A 26937-nucleotide genomic window follows, 5' to 3' on the forward strand; every position below is an offset into this window, starting at 1 on the left:
GAATGGTATGATGTTTTTCAGGCTGTGTAACTGGTTAAAGCTCTTTCCACAGTCAGTGCTCTGGAACACTCACCCGAATATGTGTGTCTCGGTGCTTTTCCAGTCACACTGATATTTTCCAGTCACACTGAAAATTTTTCTTGATGCCAACAGCTTGGGCAAACATTTCTTCTCCGGGATTCAAAGGTCGATTCCGGTCCCGATGAATTGAGTGACACTGCCAGATCTAGATATGGCGTTTGAGATTTCTGTCTGTAATTCCTCCTCTTCTAATAAGCTGCAAAAGGAGTTTACAAAACACATCACTGTCAGTACAGGACAGAAATTCAGAACAGACAATTCTAGTTTCTCTGGAACATTCTTTCCTCTCTCGTTCATTGGAACATAGGAATTAGGAGCAGAAGTCGGCAATTCAGCCCTTCGAGCCTGCTCCGCCATTCAATCAGATCATGGCCAATCTCCGCCTGGTCTCAAATCCACCTTCCCTACCTGTTGCCCATATCCCTTTCACCCGTTTTTCAAATCAGAAATATATCTATCTCCTTCTTGAAACCATTTAATGACTCAGATTCCACCTCACTATGGGGCAGGGAGTTCCACAAATTCACCAACCTCTGCGAGAAGTAGTGTCTCCTCATCTCAGTTTTAAATCTACCGCCTCTCAACCAATACCCGTGACCTCTCGTTCTAGATTGCCCCACATCAATCCCCTTTTAGTATTTTATACATCGCGATCAGATCCCCCTCTCATCCTTCTAAACTCCAGCGAGTACGTGCCCAAACTGTTTAATCTCTCCTCATATGTCAACCCTTTCATTCCTGGAATCAAACTGGTGAACCTCCTCTGAACTGCCTCCAATGCCACCCCATCCTTCCTCAAATAAGGAGAGCAAAGCTGGACACAATACTCCAGATGTGGTCTCACCAACACCCTATATAATTGCCACAACACCACTCTAATTTTACACTCCAGCCTTTTTCCAATAAACGTGAACATTCCATTTGCCTATTTAATTATATTCTGTACCTGCATACCGACTTTCTCCGATTCATGGACAAAGACACCCAGATCCCTCGACCCAGACACATTTTAAATCTGCTTTGCTCTTAGATAATAATTTCCCTTTCTATTTTTCGGCCAAAATGGATTAAACTCCATCTGCCAAATTTTGCCCATTCTCCATCCATCTGTGAAATCTTTTTCTCCTCTTCACTGCCTGCTTTCCCACCTATTTTAGTATCAAACGCAAATTTTGCTACATTACACCACGTCCTTGCTCGCAGATCATTTATATAAATTGTGAACAATTGAGGTCCGAGGACTGATCCCGGTGGCACCCCGCTAGTTCCAGTTCACCAGCCAGAGAAGGACCTATTTATCCCAACACCCCTGCTTTCCGTCAGTCAGCCAATCCTCAATCCAATCTAGCACTCTACCCCCACTCCGCCAATCCCCAGCGCTCCCACCTTCTGGATCAGTCTTTTATGCGGCACCTTATTCAACGCCTTCTGGAAGCCTAGATATACCACATCCACAGGTTCCCATTGTCATGTGAGAGTTCCTTTAAGAAAAGGGTGTTTTATCACACGGCCTCAGTGATGTCATTGTGTGGGTGGAGCTGGAATGTGATTCTGCTTTTTACTTTTCTTTTGAGTTGAAAGATGTCTTTGGCTCTGTGTTTTACTTTCGTTTTCAGTTGGAGAGCTGCATTCAAACCAAGCAGGTGTTTCAGAATGCTTACAATAAGATTACACAAGCTGCAGACACAGAAAGATAAAAATGGCAAGGAAAACTCCTACCGGACATTCGACATGGGAAGACTTCGCTAATTCGATGAGATTGATTGGAACCCAACTCCTGGTACCATGTGTTGTTCCTTGTGTCTTAATAAAGCTCGTAGTCTTAAAGTTGAAGTAGATGCTTTATTGTGAGTTAGTTCTCTCTTCAGTTCTTAACTTAAAGTTACATCTATGCTGCTAGTCTGTCTTGCTGCCAGCTCCCGTCCTGTGAAGTGTGTCCTGACTTCCTGTTTGTCTGTATTTCTATCTCTCCCGTGCACCCTCTAGTGCAGGGGTGGGCAAACTACGGCCCGCGGGCCGCCAAAGGTCTTTATGCGGCCCACCAAGTCATTAAAAAAAAAAATTTTTTTTTTTAATTTTTAAGTATTTTTTTAAGGTTAATGGGGGGGGGGGGGGGAGGGGGGGGGGGCTGTTGGGTTACGGGTCTAGGGTGGATACGTTGACTTGAGTAGGGTGATCATTGCTCGGCACAACGTCGAGGGCCGAAGGGCCTGTTCTGTGCTGTACTGTTCTATGTTCTATATGAGGCGCCCAGAATCATAACCGGGTGAAGTAATTATTTTACTTAATATACTATGCGGCCCTTTAAAATTGTGAATTTCTGAATGTGGCCCTTGCACGGAAAAGTTTGCCCACCCCTGCTCTAGTGCTTGCTCAGTTGTATTGCATCTACCCAGATATACAATCACCACATATACTGGTCTCCCTCTGTATGTTAAACAAGGTGTTTAGATCACTTGATAATTTAAAAGTGACACCGGTTGTCTGTAGAGAACACAAACCTGTCTTTGTTAAAAAGTGTTTTGGCTCATGGATGTTGTGAGGAAAGTTACTAAGGGTTACCTATAGAGTGCTGTATCTTTCTGGGGGGGGGGGGGGTTATCAGTGTTGGTAGTTGGTAAGATGGTTACTGTGGGTTTATAAAATGTTAACTGGATTCACAGAATAAACATTGTTTTGTTTTTAAAATACTTTAGATCTCTATTGCGTCACACCTGCAGAGTGGGCCATTGTGCTCCCCATAACCAAAATCTATTCAAAGTTGTTTGTCAGGTGAACTCCATGATATGCTTTGGTGTTCTGTAAACCCTGGCCCGTAGCACCATTATCCACCTTGCTGTTTACCTCCAAAGAACTCGAGCAAGTTGGTCAAGTATGACCTACCCCTCATAAAACCATGCTGACATTGGTGGATTGAGCTTTGTCTTTCCAAATGTCCAATCATCTCCTCCTTAATGATTGATTCCAGCAATTTCCCCACCACAGACGTCATGTTCACCGGTATATAGTTTCCTACTTTTTGCCTCTCTCCCTTTTTGAATAGGGGTGTCACATACTGTGACCTTTCCAGAATCCAGGGAATTCTGAAATATCAGAACCAATACGTCCAACATCCACGCTGCCACCTCCCTGAATACCCAAGGCTACAGGCCATCAAGTCCCAGAGACATATTTTCCACTACCTACTCTCCAAATCCTACTCCCCATACCTAGGGGCTGGTTTAGCACATTGTGCTAAACAGCTGGCTTGTAATGCAGAACAAGGCCAGTGGCGCGGGTTCAATTCCCGTACCAGCCTCCCCGAACAGGTGCCGGAATGTGGCGACTAGGGGCTTTTCACAGTAACTTCATTGAAGCCTACTCGTGACAATAAGCGATTATTATTAGTCTCTAGGGAGCAGACTCAGAGGGGTGGAGTATCGGAGATGTGAGAATAAAAAACTTTACCTCAGGAATTCGTGACCCAGTCTCCAGGGAGTGAAATCGGAGGGGAGGGGGATCGAGCTGCGAGTACAAAAACCTTAACTGATGCGGCCTCAGAGATGTGGAATATCGGAGCTGCGAGTACAAAAACCTTACCTCGGAGGTGTCGCAGCCTAGTCTCCAGGGAGTGAACTCGGGGGGGGGGGGGATCGGAGCTGAGAGTATTAAAACCTTACCTCGGGGATTCGCAGCTGACTCTCCAGGGAGTGGACTCGAGGGGGCGGAGTATTTGAGCAATCAGTACAAAAACTTTAATGGCAAGAGGAATCATTCAGCTTGCTCGACACAATAACTTTTATTTACTCTCAGGAATTTGCATCAGGACTCAGTTGGAAAGTCACCGATCCCTTCTCTCGAGGCCAGTTACACTCTGGTCGGCCTTATATACCAAAGGCGTTCATACTCCTTGAGGCACAAGGGGAGTATTAGAAGGTTTGCCCCGTTGTTCCATGCGGGTTACTACACCCCTCCCCCCCCCCTGACCTCCGAAGACCCCCCGAGGGACGGCCGAGCCGGAGCGGAGGTCCACTGCGTTAATGCCTTGCTGGCTTGTGGATGAAAGACGACGAGAAGAAGACAGAGCATCAGGTGCAGGTGCACGAAGGTGATCGAGATGATGCTTCATGAGATGGCCTCGTACGCGGACCTAGTACGACACGGAACCGGTTTGGTGAACGACCACCCCTGGAATCCAATGAGGACCATCACCGAAGTTGCGGACGCTGATTTTCGTAGAGAGCAAGGCCCTTCGGGGCAACGCCTTTAAACTTCCGAATAATTATCCCAGTTGGGTGTGAAGAAGACAACCCATCAACAATTCGGTCAGGGGCGACACAGTGGCGCAGTGGGCAGCACTACTGCCTCACAGTGCTGAGGACCCGGGTTCGATCCCGGCCCCGGGTCACTGTCGGTGTGGAGTTTGTACATCCTCCCCGTCCGTGTCTGCGTGGGTCTTACTCCCACAACGCAAAGATATGCAGGGTAGATAGATTGGCCACGCCAAATTGCACTGCCGCTCAATTGGAAAGAAAACAATTGGTCAGATTTCGCAAGCCCAGGCCAGATGGTGGGGGAGTGAATGTTCCCTTCCAGTCGGGGAACATTTCAGCAGTCAAGGGCATTCAGCCTCTGATCTCGGGGTAAGCGTTCTCCAAGACACGCGGCAAGGCAGAGTCGCCGAGCAGAAACTTATAGCAAAGTTCCACATGCATGAGTCCGGCCTCAACCGGGACCTTGGATTCATGTCGCATTACATTCATCCCCCACCATCTGGCCTGGGCTTGCGAAATCTTAACAACTGTCCTGGTTTCAGACAATTCACATCTCTTTAACCTGGGGTTACCCCTCTCTCCAGTCGCACCGTCTGGACCTGTAAAGACTTAATGGCCTGCAAAGACTCGCATTCAAAGTATCGTGTTGCATCATTGAATTTGTCTATATATGTAGAACATAGAACAGTACAGCACAGAACAGGCCCTTCGGCCCTCAATGTTGTGCCGAGCCATGATCACCCTACTCAAACCCACGTATCCACCCTATACCCGTAACCTAACAACCCCCCCTTAACCTTACTTTTATTAGGACACTACGGGCAATTTAGCATGGCCAATCCACCTAACCCGCACATCTTTGGACTGTGGGAGGAAACCGGAGCACCCGGAGGAAACCCACGCACACACGGGGAGGACGTGCAGACTCCACACAGACAGTGACCCAGCCGGGAATCGAACCTGGGACCCTGGAGCTGTGAAGCATTTATGCTAACCACCATGCTACCCTGCTGCCCCTGTGTTTATGGAACCCACCTCTTCATTCACTTGAGGAAGGAGCTGCGCTCGGAAAGCTAGTGATTCGAAACAACCGTGTTGGGCTTTAACCTGGTGTTCTAAGATTTCTTACTTTTCCCAGATATGTGCAGCTGTCAGGGGGTAGCGGGTTCATAAAACTGAAGACCAGCCATGACTTCATCGTCCATGGACGGGTCAATTGATACAGCAGGCAACGGCAGTCAACTTCAAAGCATTCGCATGCGCTATAGATGAGCCTGGTCTGTGTTCAAAAGAGTTCCGATAGGCCGGCGATAGGAGAGCCCAGCTCTGAATGGAACTGGCGGGACGCCTTATCTTCTCAGAATAAACCATGCAATGGCTTGTGATCTGCAACGGAGAAGTAGTGGTGGCCATAGACATACTGGATCGGTTGACCCGAAATATGGCCGGCTGCCCTTCCTTTTCCATATCCACAAAGGAGCGTTCAGCAGCCGGCAGTAGCCTAGAGGTGTAGGCTATGGGGCGACCCGACCATCTTTCATGTGTTGAGGAAGTTCAGCTCCAATGCTGGATGGCGATGCATTGCAGGTTAAACACAAAGGTTTGGTTGCATCGAAGTGCGCAAGAACCTTGGGAGGAAACCAGGGTTCGCTTCACGATCCGAAACGAAGCATCTTGTTCGTCCCTCGACGACCATGGGGTACCTTTCTGCATGGACTGATGAAGGGGAGGGCCAAAATCGTAACCTAGTTTGGCTTAAAGCGGCCATAATAATTAACAAGGCCCAAAAACAAATGAAGATCTGTGACAATAATTGGCGCTGGGGCAAATTGATAGCCTGCACCTGTGTAGTATTGTGTGAAGCAAATAATGGCATGATGGGAAAACTAGTCAAGTCTTCTTGGTACAAGTGAATTTAAACTGATTTTCATATAACCTAAGGCCCAGAATACAGAGACAGCCGAGGTCGACTTGACCTAAGAACCGAGTGACTCTAAAATTCTAAGATAAGGTGTTTTCATCATTCGCCTAAATGTAGTCTCAATACATAACAAGCTGAACAACTGTCTCCTTCTGTATGTAAACAACTTCTTCCCTTTCTTAAAACAAAGACAAGATAATGATATGAAACTCAAGTCCCCTAAAGGTCAGAAGGTGCCGCCATGGTAACGATTATTACTTATGTTTTACTTTTGACCAAATTCCTGACCAAGCTGTATTCATGTTATCTTGATCCTATAATGTATAAGAATCGCCTTCTTTTCCTGTACTAGCGCAGACTTGGGACGGACTCAGCAGTTTGTAATTGACTGCCTTCCGACTTTCCAAGTATCAGCCAATTTCTGCTAGCAGTTCTAATTAGTGAATAAAGTTCAGTTTTGCTTACCTAATGAATGCTGTTTGAATTTCTCTATCACAGTCAAGACGCGGGGAAAATATAAAATACAACAATAGCCTGCACCTGGTCTTCGACTGGGTGGAGGCCATCGCGGTCGACACGGTAGACCAAATAAATAACCGTGCTCAGAAAGGCGGTGTAGAACAGCCTCAAGATTTTGAAAATGTTCGGCCTCTGCTGCTCCTGCATTAAGCACGAGATAAACTGCCACACGCAATATCTCCGCCATACTGCGCTGAGAAATAGCGCAGGCAGACGAGGTGCCAAAAGGAAGCCTGGTATACTCATGAAGACCCTTCTAAGTGTTGGTAGTGAGGTATTTTCTCGATGCCTTATGGAGTTGCACATATGCGCTGCTCATGTTGGGTTTTGTAAAAGTCGAGCCTCCCGCCGAAGTGGCAGAGAGAGGGAGCGGATAGTGGTCCAGACGAGATTCCGTACTCACGGTCAATTTGTAATCTCTGCAAAGACGGACGGTCCGGCTTCATCATCGGGGCTGCCCGTTCCGGATGATCTCAAGGTCTTGCAACCTCTGCAATTCAGCTTCAACGTTTCCGACGATGGCAGAAGGAACCAGTCCAGCACGGAAAAACGAGTTTCGGCCTGCGGCTCTACTTGGATTTTTTGCCACAGCTCCTTTAATCTTCCCACGGCCAGACCCAAAAACATCAGGGAAGTAACACCGAATGCAAACCTCCTGCCTCCACTCGTAGGATAAGTGGTCAATCAAGGTGCAACTGTTGCAGCCCAGGAGGTAAGGGTCAGCTCATTTGACCGCAATGAGGGAAAGATGTAGCAACTGACGCTCCAAAGTTACAGGGGCAAGCGCAGAGCCCACTGTGGGCAGATGCTCCCCGGTATACGTGCCGAGACAGTCCACCAAATCAGCCACGGCCAATTCACTCACCCCGAGGCGGATACAATGAGAAATACTGCAGGGAAGCACAGCTACGGCCGCACCCATGTCCAATTCCATACGAACAATGTCCATTGACCCGGATAGGAATCCTGATAGGTGCAACCCAGGCACAGCCAAACAGTTCAGCTGCACGTCTGACTGGTTGGCAGCCTCTTCGGGGTCATCAATATGATGGGCCCTCACAAGTGGCTGACGAACCGTAGAACCCTTACGAACACGCTGCTCTTTACGCTGACAACGCTGCTGGCCGCTTTGGAAGCAACACCGCTCACACAGCGCGCTGGCAGCCCAGGCCAAATCCATCCAGAGTGTTTATTTAGACTTTGCGTCATGAGGCTGTGTCCCGATCGACTCTCGGCGACCCCACCTGGGTGTGGTGAAAGGGCGGCAGGGGGAAAGACGATTCGTGGCATTGACCTCCATGCCTCATCGTTCTTGAACTACAGGAGCCACACTTTCCTGTGAGAGAACCGACAGGAATGTTAGGCACCCTTCCCCCAAAAGCTGCTTCTGAATATTGTGGATAGCACAACTGCTTCACAGTTTCGATTCCAGGTTCCCAGGTTTGATTCCCGGCTGGGTCACTGTCTGTGCGGAGTCTGCACGTTCTCCCCGTGTCTGCGTGGCTTTCCTCCGGGTGCTCCGGTTTCCTCCCACAGTCCAAAGATGTGCAGGTTAGGTGGGTTGGCCATGCTAAATTGCCCCTTTGTGTCCAAAAATATTAGGCAGGGTTACTGGGTTATGGGGATAGGGTGGAAGTGAGGGTTTAAGTGGGTCGGTGCAGACTCGATGGGCCGAATGGCCTCCTTCTGCACTGTATGTTCTACATTCATATCCGCGAGGGCAGCCCCCAATCACAATCCTCAGCAATGCGTCTCAATCGGGCTGCACACGCAGCGACTGACTCCTTCTCAGACCGTACAGTTGCGTTAATCTGATAGTGTTGCACAACAGCAGGCAGCGTTGGGTTGAGATGGTCTCCCACACGCAAAACCAGCTGGTCGAACGCAACTGTATCCGGTTGGAAATGTGACACTGAATGTACGAGCACCGCAGGCCAACAAAAGGATCACTGTTTGGTGTTCCGTCTCGGTAATATTGGCCTTGGAGAAAAATCAGAGGCGTTCCGTATATTGCTTCCGGTTTTATCCTCGTCGCCAGTTTAACAACAGCGAGAGTAGTCGGTCGGCTTGCAAGACAAAATAACTTTTATTTACATTCAGGAATCTACATCACAACCCGGTTAGAATGACACTGGTCCTTTGTCTCTCGAGGCCAGTGATACTCTGGTTGGCATTGTATACATTGTGGCCCCACCCTGTCATTACCAGAGGAGTTCATGCTCCTCGAGGCACACGGGGAATATTAGAAGGTCTGCCCCATGTGTCCCATGCGGGATAGACTGCAGAAGCTTTACCTCAAAAGATTTGCAGCCTAGTCTCCAGGGAGCGGCATCAGAGGGGCGAAGTATCAGAGCTGTGAAAACCTTACCTCAGGGATTCACGGCCTAGCCTCCAGTGGGCCGACTAGGAGGGGTGGAGTATCGGAGCAGCGAGTATAAAAACCTTACCTCGGGGATTCACGGCCTAGCCTCCAGTGGGCCGACTAGGAGGGGTGGAGTATCGGAGCAGCGAGTATAAAAACCTTACCTCGGGATTCACGGCCTAGCCTCCAGTGAGTCGACTCGGAGTGGTGGAGTATCGGAGCAGCGAGTATAAAAACCTTACCTCAGGGATATGTGGCCTAATCTCGAGGGAGTGGACTTGGAGGGAGTGAGTATTGGAGCCGAGCGGATTAAAATCTTACCTCGGGGATTCACGGCCTAGCCTCCAGTGAGCCGACTCGGAGGGGCGGTGTATCAGAGCTGAGAGTATAAAAACCTTACCTCGGGGATTCTCGGCCTTGTTCTCCAGGGAGAGGATTTGGAGAGGTAGAGGGCGGAGAACGGTGTTTGGGATTGGGCACTTTGGTGGGGTTGTGGGGTAGGAGGAATTAAGTGCTTGTTGTTTTTTGTGGGGTAATATCGGAGGGGGGGGGGGTGTGGGGACCACCTCACGAGAGGAAAAGGGAAGAGATAGCTGATGAAAGGGAGTGGATCAGGGGGATAGAGGGGAGAGGCTGCAACTCCTTGGGGCAGATTGGGAGGGGCACAATGGGTTTGGTTGTTTTTTTGGAGGGGGGAGGAATTGGGTTGGGTGAGACGGCAGGAAATCTGCGAGCCTGAGGTTTGGGGGGGGGCGGGGAAGGAACGGGGCAGGGACAGAACTAACAGAGACAAGGTGATTCTTCGTCTCACCCTCGAGGTGGGGCTGCAAGCCATCGTAGGTGGGATTTCTGCAGGAGTATTGCACCTGATGGCTGACTCGAGGGGGGGGGGGGGGGTTAGTGAGAGACTCCAGCAAAGTTAGTTATCTGGAACATGTCCGTTTTCAGGCAGGGTCGGTTCTGGTCAATGGGTGGCCGCGAGGGGGGGGGGGGGGGGGGGGGGGGGGTTGTAGGTGCGTGATGTTTATGGGGAAGGTTGGAGGAGAAGGCCGTGGTGTTACTGAACATGTACGCCCTGAATTGGGACGATGTCAAGTTTTTGGGAGGGCTGCTGGCTGCAATAGCGGGATTAGACACGCACCAATTATTTTTTTGCCAGTGATTTTAACTATTGGATCCTAAGCTGGATCGCCCCAGGCCGAAGTCGCTGGCCCCTTCGGGGATGGCGAGGGTGCTGACCCCTGGTGGTTTATGCACCTGGGGAGAGGAAGGAGTTTTCATTTCTTTTCACCCGTTACACAAGGTGTACTCAAGAATCGACTTTTTCATTATGGGTAGGACCCTGCTCCCAGGGGTGAAGAACACGGAGTACTCAGTGGTGGTTATTTCTGACCATGCGCTACACTTGGTGGACTTGATGTTGGAGGTGTGTCGGGTGCAGCGCACGGGATGGAGGCTGGATATTGGAAGATCTCAAAGGTCATAAAGGAATACATTGAGTTGAATGAGAATGGGATGGTCTCGCCCTTCACTTTGTGGGAGACACTAAAGGCGATGATTGGGGAGGGGGGGGGGTGGAGAATCATCTGGTATACGCACATATAGACAGGGAGGCCAGGAAGGAGAGTTGGGAGCTACTGGCTGAGATTCTGGAAGTATACCGGGAATATGCAAGTGACCCAAAGCCGGAGTGATGGGCTCGAAGGAAGAAGCTACAAATGCAATTTGACCTGTTAGAATTTCATAGAATTTACGGTGCAGAAGGAGGCCATTTGGCCCATCGAGTCTGCACCGCCCTTGGAAAGAGCACCCTACCCAAGCCCACACCACCCTATCCCCATAACCCAGTAACCCCACTCAACCAACACTAAGGGCAATTTTGGACACTAAGGACAATTAAGCATGGCCGATCCACCTAACCTGCACATCTTTGGACTGTGGGAGGAAACCCATGGACACACGGGGAGGATGTGCAGACTCCGCACAGACAGTGACCCAGCTGGGAATCGAACCTGGGACCCTGGAGCTGTGAAGCAATTGTGCTATCCACAATGCTACCGTGCTGCCCCTGCTGTCCGCAGGTAGGTCCGCAGGCACCAGCTGAGGTGCTTAAAGGGGGTGGTGCATGAATTCGGGGAGAAGGCTAGCCACCTTGTGGCTCACCAGTTAAGGCGACAGGAAGCTGCGAGGGAGATTATGAAGAGAGGGAGACAGAGGTGGGTTAGTTTCCCACGGATGGTAAATAGAGCATTTCCAACCTTTAACGAGGGGCTGTAAAGCCACCAGAGAACAAGCAGAGTGAGAGTTTCTGGAGGGTTTGGAGGTGTAGGACGATTTGCAGGAGGAGTTGGGGCTGGAGGAAGTTCAAACCTCTTTAGGGAAGATGCAAACGGGGAAGGGGCTGGAGCCGGATGGGTTCGGTAGGATTTTGTAATAAGCTTGCGGGTCAGTGGCCCTGTTGTTGTTGGTGATGTTTAATGATTCACTGGTGCAACCTCCCGGAGACACTGGGGCAGGCGTCCAGCTCCCTACTCCTGAAGAAGGAAAGGACCCCAAAGAGTGTGGGTCGTATCGCCCCGGGCTTCGCTGCTCAACGTAGATGTGAAGCTTTTCCTCGCGTCGAGGTTGGGGCTCTGTCTCCCAGAGATAGTGGGGGAGGATCAGACGGGCTTTGTGAAGGGCAGGAATTGTTGTCCAATGTGAGGTGGCTACCCAATGTAATTCTCAACCCGGCAGTGGGGCTGGAACCGGAGATCTCGTCTCACCAGGCGCAGAAAAAGCATTCAATAGAGTTGAGTGGAGATATCTTTTTGCAGTGCGGAGAAGTTTGGGCTGGGTCCTGGGTTTGTTTCATGGGTGCGACTGTTCTGCGAAGCTCCAGTTGGCAGCATGCGTGCTGTCGCCATCTGGGTATGGCCACTTCCAGAATACAAAATGGGTGATCGTAATGACTGTAGGGAAATATGGACAATGTTAAGAAAGCAAGCAGGCACAGAGCCTGTATGCATATTGGAGAGACAGCTCCCAGACGGAATTGAAACTATAGATCAATTAGCATATTGATGGCCCATCTCCGGGAACAAAGGAATGACACTTAAGCAACCGATACTGTTCCAGACGTCCCGGTGCCAGTTCCCCAAACCGAAAGCGTAAACAAAGCCAGGCCAACGGCCACCAAAGCCACGCCCAGCCATCAGGGCACCCACCCCTTTATTGGTCAAGATCAATACCAGTCATCAAGATACGGCCCAATTAATTGGGGCCAAGTTCAAGTCCCGCCCAAAAGCGCACGAAGCCCCTTCAGGTATAAGAAGAAGCCCCCCCCCCCGAGAGAGAATCGCTCTCTTGGACTCGGCTCTCGAAGCGGAGAGACACGTCCACCAGCTGCACCAGTAAGTCCAAGGTCAACGCTCGCTATCAGACGGACGACCTTAGCTGTTCTCCTGTTACCTCTCCGCACCCAACAGCCTCAGATCCGAAAAACGCCCATTGTTCCTCTGACTGAGTGGGAACTGAAGTTAAGTATAGGCGTTAGCGTTAGCGATAGTTTAGTTTGTGGTATTTTGTGCATGAGTAGATATTACTGTGTGTGCAAATAAATAGTATTGACTTTGAACTAACTGGTGTATTGGCTCTTTGATCAGTAATCGGGTTTGAACCTTGTGGCGGTATCGAGAGATACCTGGCGACTCTCAGTGTAAACATAATTAGGATTAAGGAAGGCGACCATATTGACTGCCATATTTATAACCAAATAAATATAGCAACAGTGCTAACACCATGAGTTCGGGGCCATTTTGGCTGCTCAGGGGATGAGGCAAGTGTGTCCTATGTTTCCTCTCCTGTTTGCGACAGCGATCAAACCATTGGCCTCAGACCACTGGGGGTGAACTGTGAAGGGTGGGGCAGATCACAGGGTGTCCGTGTACGCAGACAACCTGCTGCTGTATGTAAAGGATTCGGGGCCAGGTATGGGGGACATTATGCGTATATTGAAGGGATTCAGCTCCTTCTCGGGGTATCAGTTCAATTTTGGCAAGTGCGAGTATTTTGTGGTTAGCCCTTCAGGGAGAGGAGGAGGGGTGGGGAGGGGGGGCTTCCGTTCCGTCTGGCTGGGACTAATCTGGTGGTCCAGGCATGACAGGATTGGACGCAGCTTCTTTCAGCCAGTGGATGCCACATTTGGGGGTAGAAAGGAAAGGGCCGCAGTGAGGGACTTGTTTCAGGGCGGGCAGTTTGCCATCTCGGAGGAGCTGAAGGAGAAAGTCGGACTGGTGGGGGCCAGCTATGTTTCGGTACTTCCAGGTACAGGATTTTGTTCCTGGGACATTCCCAGTGGCGTCACCAGCCACTTTATATTTAATTTTTATTTTTTTTATTCATGGGTGTCGCAGGCTGTGCCAGCATTTACTGCCCATCCCTAATTGCCCTTGAGAGGGCAGTTAAGAGTGAACCACATTGCTGTGGGTCTGGAGTCACATGTGGGCCAGGCCAGGCAAGGACAGTGTCATGAGAATGTCGCTTTAAGAAATGTTTGGCTGCTCATGTTACTGCAGTGATGTCAGTGTGGGTGGAGCTGAGCTTTTTAGGCTCTGCTTTTTAGTTTCACTTTGAGAAAAAGCTCGAGGTGTTTTTCAGTGAGCTGCATCTGAAGTCTGCCATCCAAAGATAGCTTAATCATTTGGTGAACCCAGAAATGCAAAAGGTTTCAGTACTGAATGCTCTTTGGGGCCAACTTTCCACAGCTGATGGTGACTCTTAGGTGGGACCTTGTCTGGGGGGGTTGTCTCTTCCGATTTCATGCCAAGGGATGTTTTGTGTTGTCCAGACTATTGTACGCTCTGCAGATGATAGCAGACATGTTCAGAGATGCTTCCTTGTCTTACTTTGAGCAGCTATGTCAGCAATTTGACAACCCAAGACAGTCTTATTTCAGTATTTAGATCTCAGAGACTTTATCAAGACATCTTTGCATTTTGATTCCTCAATTTTTCCAGCGGAAAAATCCTGAATTATGTGGAGCCTAAATAATTGATTAACAAGTTCTATGATGCTCTCAATTCCAGATCCTGCCTTCTAACGCTTTGCAGTCATGGGAAAGGGACTTACCAGTCAATATTGATGAGGAGACACCAAATTCAATCAACTTATACATTTTAATTTGACTATGTTGTTAGTCTGCTTTGGAATACTTTGGGGTGTGTGACCTGCATTGTAATCCTCCTGTTTTTAATTGAATCTTCCCCTCTCACCATGTTAACATGTTCACTGGTTGATCAATTGATCCGGCATTTCATCTAGAGGCTCTGGTCCCTCAAATATCCCGTTCCGAATTAATTCTACAATGTGTTGTTGTATTTATGCGGCAATATCTCTTGTTCTGCTCTGTGCTGATTTTCCACCAATTTTTATGTTACTCTGTTGCTTTTATTGTTAAAAATGGCAAAAACCTAATTAAAAATATATATATTTTTTAATCTGTTCAGCTGATCCATAAATATATTCAACAACTGCCAACCTCCACTGGTCGCTATTGAAGAGAAATCCAGAGACCAACAACCCTCTGAGGGAAGAGATGACTGGAAATATATAACATTGCGACAGGACAATATTACACGACGGGAAATAATAAATATCAATGTATAATAGTTTTGTTTGGAATGTGTCCAGCTGAAGAAGACCAACTAACTATTTGTAATTGTATAAATGATCATTTTCTTTGTTCAGGAGAGAGGTATCTTAATTGCCCGAGTTGCCTGCTCCCCACCAATGTAACACAATAAACTGTTTGATGTTTGGAGCAGACCCAGGGGCAGCATGGTAGCATGGTGGTTAGCATAAATGCTTCACAGCTCCAGGGTCCCAGGTTCAATTCCCGGCTGGGTCACTGTGCGGAGTCTGCACGTCCTCCCCGTGTGTTTCCTCCGGGTGCTCCGGTTTCCTCCCACAGTCCAAAGATGTGCGGGTTAGGTGGATTGGCCATGCTAAATTGCCCGTAGTGTAAAGTTAATGGGGGGATTGTTGGGTTACGGGTATAGGGTGGATACGTGGGTTTGAGTAGGGTGATCATTGCTCGGCACAACATCGAGGGCTGAAGGGCCTGTTCTGTGCTGTACTGTTCTATGTTCTAGGTGTCGAGTGATTCTTTTGGATCAATTCCTGCTAACACATTTTTTGCAGAACCATCAATAAAATATTGAATCTGTACCACATAACACTGGACATTTCTCTGATATTAATTCACTGTCCCCTTGAATGTCAACCATCTCCTGGAGAAACCAGCCCTTTAATTGTGAACATTGGGAAAGGGACCATCCTTTTAGCCAGACAAATAAATGTGTCAAGTTGAGGGAGCAAAGGATGTCAATGTCTTAGAGAGAGAGAGAGAGACCTGGGCCAAGCTTTGCAGAGTCTGCACCCTCCCTGGATTCACTTCCTTTCCCTTCAGTTGCTGCAAGTCCCCAATTGAAGGTCAGAATGAGAAAAGAAATGGAAAGGGGAGAAAAGAAAGTGATTTACTCACAGATGTTGCAGACAGGAGGTTTGAGTCTCTCTGATTGGCTGGAGGACCAGCGTCCTTCCGGTTCCCCAGCTCTTCCCATTGGTCAACACCTCAGGATGTCTGACAGATGAGCCCTCCCCCGCACATGCGCAGTTACCCCTCGACCCTGGACATGCGCATCGCGGTTTCTGGGCCACACGAGAACGTAATCGCCGAGGGAAAGTAAGGAGGCTTCGGAACACCTTGTCGATCCGCAAAACCTTATTAGCAATTGTCAGCTCACTGATCTGCACCCGCGGAATTTCTCCCTCCCGGGACCAGACCCAGGTTAACGGCCGCCATCTTGGTTGAGCGAGCAGAGGATAAACAATGAGGCGAAGTCCCGCCCCTCTTCACTCTGATTGACTGGAAGACCAGCCGCCTGTCTCAGTCCTCCAGCCCCGCCCTCCAATCCTATTGGTTCGCACTGGGGAGGGGAGCAAACTCGGTCCTGCCCCTCCCCATTCACTCTGATTGGCTGGAGGACCAGCGGCCTGTCTGAGTCCTCCAGCCCGTCCGATTGGTTCGCACTGGAGCAAAGGTGGCCCCGCCCCCCATTCACTGACTGCAGGAAGACCAGTCCTCCAGCCCCGCCCCCCCATCACATTGGTTCGCACTGGGGAGGGGGAGCAAACTCCCAGGCTAGGTCCCGCCCCCCATTCACTCTGATTGGTTGGAGGACCAGGTGTCTGTCTCAGTCGTCCAGCCCCGCCCCCTGTGCCCATTGTTCTGGATGGGGGAGGGGACAATAAATCAGAGATTCCACTTTGGGCTCAAATCAATGAGGATTCTGATCTCTGGGAAGGAAGGAAAACCTGGGAGGTGGGTGGGGAGGATTCACAAACACCCGCTGGAGGTTCCAACCCCCCCCCCCCCAATTAGACTCATTGATTTTATTGTCAGTCTGCAGACAGGAGTTGCAGAGCTGAACCCAGGGAGAGGAGAGGAGAGGGAGGGAGAGAACTGGGAGTGGAGGAATGAAAAGGTGGAGATGCTGAGATGGGTTTGGATTTCAGCCCAGAGAGGAGTCAGAGTGTGTGGAATGGAGATTTACAGCTGTAGGGAAATCATATGGCATTTACAGTACAGAAGGAGGCCATTCGGCCCATTGAATCTGCACCGGCTCTTTGAAAGAGCACCCTAGCAAATCCCACACCCTATCCCAGTAACCCGACCCAACACCAAGGGCAATTTTGGACACTAAGGGCAATTTTTTTAGCATGACCAATCCACCTAACCTGCACATCTTTGGACTGAGAGAGGAAAAAATGTTCCATAGAAACTGGAATTGCCTGCTCTCAATTTCTACCTGCGACTGACAGCGATGACTTTTGTAAACTCCTTTTACAGGATATTTGCAAGGAGGGGATTTACAGATAGAACATAGAAAAATACAGCACAGAACAGGCCCTTCGGCCCACGATGTGCCGAACCTTTGTCCTCGATTAATAACAAATTAATCTACACCCCATCATTCTACTGTAATACATAGAACAGTACAGCACAGAACAGGCCCTTCGGCCCTCGATATTGTGCCGAGCCATGATCACCCTACTCAAACCCACGTATCCACCCTATGCCCCCAACAATCCCCCCCCTTAACCTTACTTCTAGGACACTACGGGCAATTTAGCATGGCCAATCCACCTAACCCACACATCTTTGGACTGTGGGAGGAAACCGGAGCACCCGGAGGAAACCCACGCACACATGGGGAGGACGTGCAGACTCTGCACAGACAGCGACCCAGCCGGGAATCGAACCTGGGACCCTGGAGCTGTGAAGCATTTATGCTAACCACCATGCTACCGTGCTGCCCATCATGCACCTATCCAATAGCCACTTGAAGGTCCCTAATGTTTCTGACTCAACTACTTCCACAAGCAGTGCAGTCCATGCCCTCACTACTCTCTGGTTAAAGAACCTACCCCTGACATCCCCCCTACATCTTCCACCATTCACCTTGAATTTATGTCCCCTTGTAATGGTTTGTTCCACCCGGGGAAAAAGTCTCTGACTGTCTCCTCTACCGATTCCCCTAATCATCTTATAAACCTCTATCAAGTCGCCCCTCATCCTTCTCTGTTCTAATGAGAAAAGGCCGAGCACCCTCAACCTTTCCACGTAAGACCTACTCTCCATTCCAGGCAACATCCTGGTAAATCTCCTTTGCACCTTTTCCAAAGCTTCCACATCCTTCCTAAAATGAGGCGACCAGAACTGCACACAGTACTCCAAATGTGGCCTTACCAATGTTTTGTACAGCTGGATCACCTCACGGCTTTTAAATTCAATCCCTGTGCTAATGAACGCTAGCACACCATAGGCCTTCTTCACAGCTCTAACCACTTGAGTGGCAACTTTCAAAGATCTATGAACATAGACCCCAGATGGGAAACTCAAATCAAACTGCACATCAATATTTAACAGATTCACTCCATTCATCTGAAATTGAATCCCGTAAGAAGTCTGACAACACCAGGTTAAAGTCCAACACGTTTGTTTCAAACACTAGCTTTCGGAGTACTGCTCCTTCCTCAGGTGAGGAAGGTCAAGTCATTCACCTGAGGAAGGAGCTGTGCTCTGAAAGCTAGTGTTTGAAACAAACATGTTGGGCGAAATTCTCCGCCCCCCACGACGGGTGGGAGAATAGCGGGAGGGCCTTCCCGACATTTTTGCCGCCCTCCCGCTATTCTCCCCCCCCCCCCCCCCCCCCCCCCCGCCGAAGTCCCGACCCGAATCGCTGCCGCCGTTTTTTTTACGGCCGGCAGCGATTCTCAGCTGTTAGATGGGCCGAAGTCCCAGCCCTTTACGCCGTCGTTTTTACGAACGGCAAACACACCTGGTCTTGCCGTTCGTAAAAACGGCGTGACTAACTCGCTATTAATAACCATGGCACCGATTGGCACGGCCGTGCCAAGGGTGCCATGGGCCCGCGTTCGGTGGGCACCGATCGCGGGCAGCGGGCTCGATGCCCGCGCACTACTTGTCCTTCCGCCGCCCCGCAGTATCCATTTGCGGGGCGGCTGAGGGGCAACCCGGCCCGCGCATGTGCGGGTTTCGCGCAAAAACGCGATGACGTCACCCGCGCATGCGCGGGTTGGAGTCTTCCAAACTGCGCATGCGCGGCTGACGTCATATGATGCGTCAGCCGGCGCTAACTCCGGCAAGCGGGCTTAACGATTTTCGTTAAGCCCGTCTTGCCGGAGCCTACGGCGTCGGGCTGCTAGCCCCGACCGGGGACCAGAATCGGTCCCCGGTCGGGAAGGGGCGCGCTGCCGTAAAACCCGCCCGGGTTTTACGCCAGCTTTACGATTTCTCCCGTTTTGGGAGAATCGCGCCCGTTGGACTTTAACCTGGTGTTGTAAGACTTCTTACTGCGCTCACCCCAGTCCAACGCCGGCATCTCCACATCCTGAAATTGAATATCAGTGAGCGGCCTGTGCTTTTGGAAAGAGAATTTTTAGTTTGTGGGAAAAGATTTTTTTTCAAATATTTTTATTCAAGGCTTTTTAGGGGCTGGTTTAGCACACTGGGCTAAATTGCTGGCTTTTAAAGCAGACCAAGGCAGGCCTTGCACGGTTCAATTCCTGTACCAGCCTCCCCGAACAGGCGTCGGAATGTGGCGACTAGGGGCTTTTCACAGTAACTTCATTGAAGCCTACTCGTGACAATAAGCAATTTTCTTCTTTCTTCTTTTCTTTCTTTCTTCTTAAATATATACACAGAATATCGAAAGAACAATACATCAAACCAACAAACAACCATAGATCTCCAACAATTCCTTACATATATACACCCAACACCTTTCCCTTCCCTATTTCGTCTTCCAGTAACAGCTTATCCTGCAATAACAGAGGCAGCACCTTTCGCCACACAAAATCCCGTACCTGCAGGTACATAAAGCCATTCCCCTTGGGCAACTCATTCAATTCCTCCAACTCCTCCAGCCCCGTGAATTTCCTCTCTACAAGCAAGTCCCTAAAACACTCAATCCCTACCTGCCACCACCCCAGAAACCTCACGTACAGCCCTGTTGGCACAATTCTATGGTTGTCACATAGCGGAACCCAAAGCGGCATATCCTCCAGCTCAAAACGTTGCCTGCACTGCCCCACACCTTTAACACCCACACCCCCACTGGGCTCACGCTGTACCTGGCTGGCAAAAACAGGAGAGGTGCCAACAACAGAACCCTCAAACACGTTCCCATACATGATGCCGATCCACCCGCCCCCAGACTGACCTCTCCTCCACAGCCCATTTCCTCACCATCGCCATGTTCGCCCCCCAATAATAATTTATCAAATTTGGCAATGCCAACCCCCCCCCCCCCCAACACCCCCCCCCCTTACCCCGCTACAAAAATACCCGCCTCTCCGCCGGGTCCTTCCCCATACACACAAACCCTGAAATTATCCCACTGACTCTCCTAAAAAGAGACTTGGGGACAAAGAAAGGGAGGATCTGAGACACGAGCGAAAACCTGAGCAGCACTGTCATTTTCACTGTCTGCACACACCCAGTCAGTGCCAGCGGCAACACATCCCGCCTGTTAAAATTCACCTTCACCCCTCCACAAATCAGGCCTAGTTCAGCTCCGCACTACCTGGATTCCTAAGTACCAAAGCTCATCTCCATCACCTGAACGGCAACTCACCTAATCTCCTCTCTTGCCCTCTGGCATTGATCGGGAATATCTCACTCTTTCCCATGTTCAATTTATATCCCGAAACCCGGCCAAATTCTGCTTGTATGCCGGGAGAAGGAGCACCGTCTTGTGGTCCGATTTTCTGAACTGCAGTAGAAAAATGGATTGGTAGGCGCCCTTGAAGTGAAAATGGCTTATTGTCACGAGTAGGCTTCAATGAAGTTACTGTGAAAAGCCCCTAGTCGCCACATTCCGGCGCCTGTTCGGGGAGGCTGGCACGGGAATCGAACCGTGCTGCTGGCCTGCCTTGGTCTGCTTTAAAAGCCAGCGATTTAGCCCAGTGTGCTAAACCAGCCCCTTGCTGTTTGTGTAGGAGTGGTCAAGGATGGTGGCACCCCTGGTGGGACAGGAGATGTGTTGATGGAATTATGGCAGTACACTCTTGAACTTTGACAGAGTCATCAGACTCGAAACGTCAGATCTTTTCTCTCCCTACAGATGCTGCCAGACTTGCTGAGATTTTCCAGCATTTTCTCTTTCGTTTCAGATTCCAGCTTCCGCAGTAATTTGCTTTCATCCACTCTCGAGGTTGGCCTGGTTAGAGTCCCCGGCCATGATGAACAAGGCCTCCGGGTATTCTGCTTCATTGTTATTTATAGCGGTTACAATTCATCAAGCGCCTTCTTCACCTCCGCCTGGGGTGGGATGTAGACCACGATGATGGCAGAAATGAACTCCGGTGAAAGGTAGTACGGGCGGCACTTCACAGTCGGGTATTTCAGGTCCAGAGAGCCGTAGGTTGCCAGAGTCACCACGTCCGAGCACCAGGAGGAGTTGATGAGGAGGCAAACCCCTCCAACCTCCGCTTTGCCTGATGACGCCATGCAGTCCATCCAGTGTATCGAGAAGCCTTCAGGTTGCATGGCACATCCAGGTGAGGCAGGGGTGAGCCATGTCTCTGTGAAACAGAGCACACAGCAGTCTCTTACTTCCCTCTGAGAGGTAAGTCTAGTATTCAGCTTGTCATGCTTGTTTTCAATCGGATGTTTGCCAGGACTATGCTGAGGAGAGGAGTCTTGAAACAGCGTTCTTTTACTCTCACCTGCAGATTACCGCGTTTCCCTCGCTTCCTCGGTCGGCAGCTGCTTCTGGATGGTCCCATGATCCGATGGGAGAAGTCTGACCATGTGTAAGGTAAGTGGTTGCGTCTGGCGGGGTCCCGGGCGCTGGTTGCGAATTCAGGATCGCCAGGAGGGCATGTTCGCGATCCGGTTGGGCCCTGGGGTTCCATGAGGACGTGTTTACCTTTTGGCATATTCGGGTCCTCGCGTGGGGTCTTCGCTGTTTTGGATGTCTTTAGTCTAGGTTTGGTTCGGCGGTAGGGTCTTCCTGGGTCAGGTTGGGTGGGATCACGTCTTCGTTTCCAGCGTTGGTGGTCTGATCGGGAATTCCTGGAATCAGGCCTTGGAGCAGGCCTGGTTGGGTCTTAACGTTGATTCTCCTCTTTATCCTCCGGTAGGTTGGGCCGCTGGGCGGGCCTCTCCGGGTTGGGGACCGGATCGGGAATTCTGGGAGCCGGGTTGGGCGCTCCGGGAGCCATGTTGTTTTCCATGTGAGGTCGGGTTTGAGCTTCCGCTTCGGGCATCTTCCACTTCCAGGTCGAGATCAAGGTACAGTCGCCGGATGAGTCTTGCCGAGTCTGGCCATGTCGGGTCTGCTTTAAAAGCCAGCGATTTAGCACAGTGAGCTAAACCAGCCCAATGCTTGGTAGATGTGACAATAAATCAAATCAAATCAAATCAAATCAAATCAAATCAAAGCAGCACGGTGGGCAGCATGTGGGCAGCACGGTAGCATGGTGGTTAGCATAAATGCCTCACAGCTCCAGGGTCCCAGGTTCGATTCCGGCTTGGGTCACTGTCTGTGCGGAGTCTGTACGTCCTCCCCGTGTGTGCGTGGGTTTCCTCCGGGCGCTCCGGTTTCCTCCCACAGTCCAAAGATGTGCGGGTTAGGTGGATTGGCCATGCTAAATTGCCCGTAGTGTCCTAAAAAGTAAGGTTAAGGGGGGGTTGTTGGGTTACGGGTATGGGGTGGATATGTGGGTTTGAGTAGGGTGATCATTGCTCGGCACAACATCGAGGGCCGAAGGGCCTGTTCTGTGCTGTACTGTTCTAAATCTAAATCTAAAGTTTTCTCTTTCCCAGAGAAAAGCAGCCCCTGCCTTTCCTGAGGATTAAATGCTTTCAGCTCTGTTGTATTTATGTGAATCTTTGTGGCACCTTCTCTTTGACAAGGGAACTGGATAAAGAAGGTAAAAGCAGATGTGATCAATGTGACAATGTAAAGTGACAAATTGAATCCAAAATTGGCTGAGTAATAGGAGACAGAGGGTGATGACAGACGGCTGTTTGCGTGACTGGAGGCCTGTGTCCAGTGGCGTACCACAGGGATCAGTGCTGGGTTCCTATTGTTTGTATATATATATATAAGCAATAAGAAGAAATTGTAGGAGGGATGATAAGTAAGTTTGCAGATGATTGGTTGATTACCGGAGGATATCGACGGATTGGTCAGATGGGCCAATGGCAGATGAAACTTTGATGTACCGTCAATTACCACGAGACGAGAATGGTGGAACAATTGAGGCTTTATTGGACAAGGTGTTGTGCCTCCTGTAGCTGGAACCAGAATGGCTGCAGCGCAGGAGAGCACACACTTTTATACACCACCTGCTGGGAGGAGCCAGCAGGCAGGGATTTACCGCAGTACTTGTGATACATGGGCAGTACCATGATACATGCAATGTGTTACTACTGTAGTGGTGTTTACCACAAACTTTAACCCTGAAAAGTGCGTGGCGATGCACTTTGGAAGGAGTAACACGACAAGAAAGTTTTCAGTGATGAACAGAACACGAGTGGGAACACAGAGAGCAGTTCAGTGGGATTGTGGGTTGCTTGTTTCCAGATCCCTGAAGACACAGGACAGGTTAATAGTTAAGAAGGCATACGGGACACTTGTTTTTATCAGTTGTGGCATAGATTATAGGAGCAGAGGGGTTATGTTGTCATGCAACAGCTGGAGTACTCTATTCAGTGCTGGTCATCGCACTGTGATTGGATGTGATTGCACTGGAGAGGGTGCAGAGGAGATTCACCAGGGTGTTGCCTGGGATGAGTATTTTAGCTATGAAGAGAGGTTGGATAGACTCAGTTTGTTGTCTTTGGAGTAGAGAAGGATGAGAGGGGACATGAGTGAGGTGTATAAGATTATGACGGACATGCACAGGGTGATAGGGAGCAGCTGTTTCCCTTTTTTGAAGGATCAATAACAAGGGGACATAATTTTAATGTGAAAGGCAAGAGGTTTAGTGGAGTTATGGGCAGCACGGTAGCACAGTGGGTAGCACAGTAGTTGCTTCACAGCACCAGGGTCCCAGGTTCGATTCTCGGCTTGGGTCACTGTCTGTGCGGAGTCTGCACGTTCTCCCCGTATCTGAGTGAGTTTCCTCTGGGTGCTCCGGTTTCCTCCCACGAGTCCCTAAAGACGTGCTTGTTAAGTAATTTGGACATTCTGAATTCTCCCTCGGTGTACCTGGAGAGGAGCTGGAATGTGGCAACTCGGGGATTTTCTCAGTAACTTCATTACAGTGTTAATGGAAGCCTACTAATAAAGATTATTATGAAAAGAGGTGCAGGGCAGGTGGATTGGCCACGCTGAATTGCCCCTTAATTGGAAAAAAGGGTCATCTAAGTTATTTTTAAAAGATTTGTCTTTTCTTGTTGGTAAGGGCTGGATGGACCAAAGGATCTCGTCTGTACCGTATGATTTACGATTCTCACCGAAACTTGATATCAAATCCTAATTATAGCCCTAAATCTAGCACAAAAGCCATGACTAACTCTAACCTCTGATACACACTAACCTCCAATATTCAGAACCAGAGATCCAAGGCCCTAAATCACTCAGTACACTGACTGTTGCAGAGTCATTGGTTAATGTGTCAGTATCGATGATTCAGCCAGAGTGATGACCCCCTTTGATGAACCCACAGTTCTGTCAGAGGTCAAAATTTGGATCTCCCTCCCTAACTGCACTCTGGGTGTACCGACACCCCGTGCACTGCTGCGGTTCAAGAAGCCAGCTCACCAACACTTTCTCAAGGGCGTTTTGGAGATGCGGAATAAATGCCGGCCCAGCCATGGGCACTCATTTCACAGTAACGTCATCGCAGTGTTAATGTAGGGCTACTTGTGACAATAAAGGGGCTGGTTTAGCACAGTGGGCTAAACTGCTGGCTTGTAATGCAGACCAAGGCAGCAGCGTGGGTTCAATTCCCGTACCAGCCTCCCCAAAAAGGCGCCGGAATATGGCGACTGGGGGCTTTTCCCAGTAACTTCATTGAAGCCTACTTGTGACAATAAGCGATTATTATTAAAGACTATTGATGCACAATCAATGGACACGAAACATAGATAAAGTCCGAACGATAGGCTTTAATACACAAGAAGTGGACCCGGCAGCAGACGTACAGAAGAATGGCAGACTGCCGGGGAACACGGGTTCTTATACCCCGCCTCGTAAGCGGAGCTACCTACCTCTCAGCCAATCGGCTGAGGGGCACATGACATACCTGGGCAGCGAGTCCTCTGCACCAATGGCAGCTCACACTCCCAGGTACCGTAATACCCCTAGTCATACTACCACATTCACCCCCTGTTGTGAAAGGAACCGGGGGGTGTGTGTACGGGGAACGCGGACATGGAGCGGGGGGGGGGGTGCGTGTCCCATGAGCACATGAGACTGGTAGTATGACTAGAGATGTTAGATCGTACCATTGCATTGATGGCTGCCCACTGGCCCGCAACTATTTACAAAATACAGAACAGTAACTCTGTACAGTTTGGGAAAAATGGGGAGAGAAGAAAAAAAATGGAGTACAAGCAAAAACAAGAGTCCATCAGCAGTTCACATGGATTCGATCAGTGAGAAAATAACAAAAAAAGGAGTTCTGGGATCTTGAGCCAGTGGCATTGAAGGAACAGCGATATCTTTCCAAATCATAGAAACATGAAGATAGGAGCAGGAAGAGGCCATTCGGCCCTTCGAGCCTGCTCCATCATTCATTATGACCATGGCTACTCATCCAACTCAGAAACCTGCACCCACTTTCCCCCCATATCCTTTGATCCCTTTAGTCCCAAGACTAGAAACAAAACAGGATGGTGTTTGGCTTGGAGGGGACCATGTGGTGAGGTCCCCATGTGCCTTTTACACTTCACCTTCTGTGTGGCAGAGGCCACGGGTTTGGAAGGAGTTGTCGAAGGAGCCTTGGCGAGTTGCTGCAGTTCCTCCTGTGGATGGTACCCACGGCTGCCACTGGGCGTTGGAGGGAGTGTTTAAGGTGTTGGATGGGGTGCAAGTCAAGTGGGCTGCTTCATCCTGGTTGGTGTGAGTGTTGTTGTAGCCGCCCACATCCAGGGAACTGGATAGTATTCCATCACATTCCTGAATTACGATAGTGACATTTAAGGGGCATCTTGACAAATACATGAATAGGATGGGAATAGAGGGATACGGACCCAGGAAGTGTAGAAGGTTTTAGTTTAGACGGGCAGCATGGTCGGCACAGGCTTGAAGGGCCGAAGAGCATGCTGTACTTTTCTTTGTTCTTTGAATTGCAGTTAGTACTGTAGCCATCTCAGATGGCCACCTGCAAAGGACCAGGGGAATTATGGCCAACCCAGGACTCAGACACACTCGGAGCTTGTGTGTGTATTTGCAACCCAGATAGCTAGACGCGATCGAAACCCCCGCTCGTTTGCATTCTAATGGCCCATTTCCCCAGAACAAAAGGCTTGTACTCAGGTAACCGATACAGATGCAGACTAACCGGCGCCACTCCCTTTGCTAAGAAAGCCCAAACAGCCACGGTCAATGACCGCTCAGGACACGCCCAGCCATCAAGGCACCCGCCCATTTATTGGCCAAAATTGTAGGCAGTGATCGAAGCCTGCCGAATTATTGGGTCCAAAGCTAAGGAAAGCCCCAAAGAGCACGAAATCCCAGAGGGATAGGAAGAGACACAGCCATGTGCTCGGTCTCTCTTGGATCCGGCCTATGCCAACCCAAGTGCAGCATAACAACCAGACAGACAAGTTCAAGATCAACGATCGCTACCAGACGGGTGAGGCCAGCAGAAACAGAGCCACTTCTTCCACCCAGCCACGCAAGATCCAGACAAAGGCCTTGTCCATCTGCATAGAGCCGGTTGCCCTAAAGTTAAGTATAGGTTATTGTAGTTGTTAGGTGTAGTTTATTTTGTAGTGTTTTGTGTTGCATGTCGAAGTAATCCTTGTGTGTAAATAAACCATCTTTCAACTTGAACTGACTAACTGGTTGTGTGGTTTGCTTGGTCTTTGATCATTTGAAACCTGGTGACTCTAAAGTGCATCATTATTGATTGGCAACATTATTGGCGACTCCGGTGTCGATTGGCAACAGTGCATCGTGATAGCCTTTTGGGGGTCAGGATATGCATCATTCATCGTTGAATTCCCAGCCTCTGACCTGCTCTTGCAGGCACAGTATTTATACGGCTGATCCAGT

General features: G+C 49.7%; 1 long non-coding RNA gene and 1 pseudogene across 1 annotated transcript; both read right to left on the minus strand.

The window, feature by feature from the left end:
* Positions 1–26937, minus strand: part of LOC119951522 — a 58076-nt pseudogene that overhangs the window by 12996 nt on the left and 18143 nt on the right.
* LOC119952250 lies at positions 239–16032 on the minus strand. The gene is made up of 2 exons (XR_005457789.1): positions 15660–16032; positions 239–277 (listed from the first exon to the last, which is right to left on the minus strand). It is a non-coding gene; the product is annotated as an uncharacterized LOC119952250 (long non-coding RNA).

Source organism: Scyliorhinus canicula, chromosome 17 (genome assembly GCF_902713615.1).
Source record: "Scyliorhinus canicula chromosome 17, sScyCan1.1, whole genome shotgun sequence".
Lineage (NCBI taxonomy): Eukaryota > Metazoa > Chordata > Chondrichthyes > Carcharhiniformes > Scyliorhinidae > Scyliorhinus > Scyliorhinus canicula.